The sequence below is a fragment of the Coptis chinensis genome, chromosome 7, assembly GCF_015680905.1.
Source record: "Coptis chinensis isolate HL-2020 chromosome 7, ASM1568090v1, whole genome shotgun sequence".
Taxonomy (NCBI): Eukaryota; Viridiplantae; Streptophyta; class Magnoliopsida; order Ranunculales; family Ranunculaceae; genus Coptis; species Coptis chinensis.
In genome coordinates, this window is record NC_141462.1 from 60,787,088 (window position 1) to 60,792,792 (window position 5,705).

The following is a 5,705-nucleotide window of genomic DNA, read 5'->3' on the forward strand; positions in this document are numbered from 1 at the left end:
GAGGTTTGGAGAAGTGGTAGAAGGTATTTATAGTGTGGAGAGCGGTGATTTAAAGCAACGCGTTTAGGTGTGTTGCATGGTTGCAAGTCTGGCTTAGTGGGGTGCCCAGGTGTGTGTGCTGAAGTGAATTAGGGCTAAGGGTGGAATTCGAGCTAAACAAGCCGAGCTTTACCATGCTCAAGCTCGGCTCGCTAATTACACGAGCTTTAAATTGAGCTCGAGCTCGGCTCATATAGTAAAAGAGCGAGCTCGAGCCGAGCTTAAACGAGCCAAGCCCAAGCCGAGCTCCGAGCCCTCGGTTATTTTACACTATAAATATGTTATTTGAACTAAACGAGCCGAGCTTCATCAAGCTCATTTGTTACACGAGCTTTTATTTGAGCTCGAGCTCGGCTCATATAGTAAACGAGCGAGCTCAAGCCGAGCTTAAACGAGCCAAGCCCAAGCCGAGCTCCGAGCCGTCGGCTCAAATTCCACCCTTAAATTTAGGACTAGAGGCACATGGCTGTAGACAGACTGATAAATCGGATCCTTCTCCTTTCGCTTGTGAAATCAGCATCTACGTTTAAGAGCATCTCAAGGTGGTGGTAGTATCACAGAGGCCGAAATTTGACAAAAGTATTCTCAAAATTTGACCAATTCTAGGTGGAGGCAAATTTCAGCTGCAAAACCTCACGTACTATGTGAAAATAAATGTCGCGCGACAATCCGACTATTGCCATTTCACACATTTGTTTTCAACATAGGTTATTCTCTAATTCTAAAAAAAAAAAGGATTCCAACAACGAATCTATCTATAATAACCAAGCAAGATGGAGTGATAATAGTGAGGAAAATCAAAACAGTGGTAATAGTGCACTGGTTTGGAGCAACCCCATGAGTGATCTAGATGATGAACTAGGAACTTCTGGAGCTAGAAACTAGGGAGGTGAGTCAGACGATCCATTATTGCTTCAATATCAGCAAGTCGATTTTGAATTTCTTGCAGAGCTTATGAATTTCAGCTATCTTAGACCGGTGTCTAGGAGGTGACATGATAAACATGTGTCAAGAGTTGTTCTTGAACAGCATGTATGTATTTTAATTTTATATTAGCAGTAGTGTTTAATTTTAGTAGTTAATATGTATATTTTTATTTTTATTTTTTTAATTTTAGTTTCCTTTTGCGTACATCAGACATCAGAGATGTGTTATGTATCGGGTTCGGTGCACTCTACGTGCGCTTAAGACGCTGGTGGGATGATATTAAAAAAGTCAGTGCACTTGACCATATTAGAGATGCAATTCTAGCTAGGGGTGGAACTTGGGTCGGGTTAGCCCAAGCCCGATGGACTAAAACCCGACTTTTGTTGGTCCTGGGCTAACATGACTGATCTGTGGTCCGAGCTTGGTTTCGTAAAATCAAAACCCGACTCGATTTTGGGTTGGGCTCGGGTTAGAATGTTAAAAAATCGAAAAATCCGAGCTCGTATGCATATATATACGTATATAAGGTTGAGAATATATATTTTAGAGAGAATAATGTAATAAACAAGGGTAGTTTCCCTTTCAAACAATCAAATCTCTTTTATTTCATTAGAAGATTTCAATTTTATTGTTTTTTATCTCATAATTTCAAAAAAAAACCTGAGAAGTTTGACTAACCCGACCAAACCTGAATTGGTCGGGCTAGGGCTTGGGCTGAATATTTAAGGACCGACTAGGGCTTGGTCCCGGGCTCGGGTTAAAGCATTTGAAACTTGAGTTGGGCTCAGGTTATGCCTCAACCCGACCCAACCCGCCTGAATTCCACCCCCAATTCTAGCGATTGCCTTCGGTTATCTAGTTTACATACCTTACAATAAGATTGACATTCAGGGAGTTGTCAATGGTTTAGTTGAGAGATGGTGTGATAGTACACATACTTTTCACTTCCCTCAAGGAGAGTTGGACTTCACTCCACTAGATTTTTGTATGATATCTGGTTTCAGTATAGGATTAGGTCAGCCGTTAAGATGTAGCACACTGATTTCCAGAGTTGTGCCCAAATGATGACTTTCTTTTCTTGTATGACCGAGGAGTCATATATATGACAGTGCTAGTGTTAGGATTTCTGGCATCAAGGCTGCATACATTATGCCGTTGACTAATGATGATAGGTTGCAGTTTTTAATAAACTATTTATCACTTAATTCTGATGATGCTCAAGCATATGTCGATGAGTATGTTAGAGCTTTCTGTATGTATTTGATGGGCGTCTTATTTCTTTCTTCTAGTCATTCTACGATTAACTTGGGGTATCTAGCTAACTTTGAGCACTTGCATGAGTTGGGTGGTATTGATTTTGGTAGAGCCATATACTATAATTTATTGCGTTGTTTAGATAGGGTTTATCGGCAGATTGGTGCTGTCACTAGTCTCCAGGTTGGAGGGTTTGTCATTCTCTTAGAGGTATGGTTTTATGAGTATTTCTGTGCTGTAAATCCTATCGTTATTTAAATTGGTTATCTTAGAGGTATGATTTTATTAATATTGCTATGAAAGTTAGATTGGTTATTTAAATGTTTAGGCTTATACTAGTATATTATATATATGTGTGAAATGTTTTTATGATGATTAATAGCAGTTGTATCTTCCTACTGGACTTTTGTTCAACCCCCCTTCTCCTAAATCTCCCTTTTCATATATAACTGTCGAATATTGCAGTACGAGTTTAGTGGAGTATGTAGAGCAACACGAGGTGTAGAAGCTTTGGAGTGAAGTTGTTTATAGTTAACATTTTATTTTCCTGTATGTATATGCTTGTAGTGTAGTCAGTACTTTATCTTTTGGAAGGTGTTGTGTATATGTTTTGATGGGATTGTATATATTTGGTTCGCGTTGTATATAGATAGGTTTTGGTTTTCAAACTATGTAAAATTATATATAATTTGGAAGGGTTGATATATGAATATTATGTTATTTTGATTTTCAGGTTATGACAGGTTTAAGGTATATGAAATGTTGAAAACACAAAGGAAACTCTACCATATTTTTTGTAGAAAAAAAAATATATATGATGGTTTATCGTTGATTTTAAATTATTAATATTGAACGTAGTCTTATTAACGCCTCGAAATCTTTATTTGACTTTGGGGTATTGTAATACCCACATTTTTCATATTGATATAATTGTTTAAATAAAGTATATGTCGTGGTAATATGTTTAAAAACCAGTATTTTTAGCCCACATTAGTGAGAAAACCCAAACAATGTTGGTATATGGACTTTGGGCCATTTTTGGACCATTTGGAGGTCCATAATGACAAGAAAAAGTGTTTTGATATTGAGATTTTAATTAAATTCGAAAATATATTATATTTTTTTGAAAACCCTAGCCTCCAAGAACAAAAAAAAAGTGAAGAAGAAGAATAAGCCAAAAAGGAAGAAGGAAGATAAAAAATTATTTTCATTGTCTTTGTTCCGTATTTCTTCAACAAGGTGAGTTAGAATTTATGTTTTCAGTAGAAACATGATATGTTGTGTTTTTGTGTTGCTCATATGATGGTAAGTAGAGAATAGATGTTAAAGAGATTTGAATTACGACGATTCATGTGTAGGTTTATGTACTAAGTTATTAGATTAAGTTAACATGTTTTCTTTTGATAATTTGGTGATGGTAGGTGTTTATATCATGTGTAAATGTTTTGATATGAAAAACTAAGACTAGGAAGCCATTATTATTTGTGTAGATTCATCAGAGAAGAAGGTGAGCAGTAAAAGGGTAAATAGAAAACTACACTGCGCAGTCAAACATTTCGTATTAGATGGAGTTGATCCATTATTGGATGGATCTAAAATTTAATCTGAAATTTTATAAGACTATGTAGTTTGACATATTTGAATTATAGACAGATCCAACGGTAGGATATTTGTCGAGGCATGCATAAGTGTGACTAGTCAAAGTATAAACTACATCAGAAAACTGCACTGCGCAGTCATAAGTTTAGGAATAGATAAAGGATGACCCAGTCATGTATTTTCCTCAAATTTGATATGTATATTCAGCACACATAGTAGTCATACCCAGTGAGATTTTAGGCCTATCCGACGGTGGGATGTTAATCGAGGCATGGAAAGACAAACATTTTGGTATTGGTTAAGTAGTAAATGGAAAATGGTTTATTTTATGAGTTTATTTTTGTTTTAAGTTATTGTGCATGATTTTATACTACTTGGAATTTATTATGTATCTATCTGAAGTTTGATTTTGATAATATTGGTATGTTGGCATGACAATTGAGTTAGTTTGTGAAAAGTGTAGCTCTTTGGAGTGAAATAAGAAATATTGGACGGGAAAACTTTTGATATTGGATAATTTAAGAGCTACATAAGGCTTGATTCCAAACCTTAAAAGATTTGGATACGTAGGCAATTTTGTAGTAAAGTGCAGCCTTTATATTAGATATTATGTAATTAGTGTATTTACTGGTGTAACTAATGCTTATGATAGTTAGACATTTACAAATATGATGTAAAGTGTTCTGCTTATGTGGCAAGGAACTACATGCCTCTACTTAAGCGAGAAACTATATAGTGAGTCTTGAAAGGTAAGAGGAACTACACGTTTTGATACACGTTAGTGGTTCAATAACATTAATGACTTCTTTTGTTGAAATTAAACTGGGACCATGCCATGTTATTTATGTTGAAATGGTATTGAATGTTTATATATTCAATACCATTTCAGTGGTGGTGGTGATACCCAGAGAAACTCCGGGTTTCCAAAGTGGACATGGAGAATGAAATTGGAGAAAGTTATATTCTGTTTGAATAATGGTTTATTGTTTATAATTCTATTTGTATTGTATAAGACATGTATTAGAGTATATGGGATGTTGTTCGTATATAAATCGTTTCTTTTGATTCGAGGATTGGCTACTTGATTTAACTTGCATTTGTTAAGATGGTTAAGTAGCCGGTTCCACGAATCAGTATATCTTTTAGTAGTTGGGTTTATTATTGAGGTTTTAATATATTAAATAGAAATATATTATTTGATTTTTATGTTATGACAGGTTTTAAATTTATGAAATGTTGGTAATACAGAGGAAACTTTACCGATTTTTTTTAGAATGCGATGTTTAAAGGTTGTTTTATATTTTAGTTCTAGTTTGGACTCATGTGAGTCAAACCCGCTTACGTCTTGGTTTATTAGATTGTTGAATATTCAAATTGAGCTATTTTATCTGAATATTCAATTGTCTGAAAAATTGGGGCGTGACAGTTTGGTATCAGAGCTTAGGTTAGCATAGATTTGGAAGGTCTATGTGATTTTAGGAATGTGGTGATTGGATGTGTTTGAGTTTAAGATGTTTGGAGTTATAATAGAAGTCTGTTTTATTTTAAGGTGATGGCTGGAGATGACAATGACATTACTGGTACTGGAAGTAATACCATATCCGTTGATTTGGGAGCAATATTAATTTAGTTAGTGCAAACTGTTCAGAATGGTCTACATGCTAATCTAGGGGATCCTTTTGCTAGGAGAAACAAGGATTTTGCAACTTTAGGAGGCCAGAAGTTCAATGGAGAGGAAGGGGTCATTGATGCTGAGAAATGGGTCACTATGTGTGAGTATGTGTTTGCTAAGATACAACTCACTAAGGTGCCGAAATAGGAGTTGGCTTCTCACTAGTTGGAGGGGTCAGCTTTATTTTGGTGGGGGTCTATCAAGGATAGTGTGG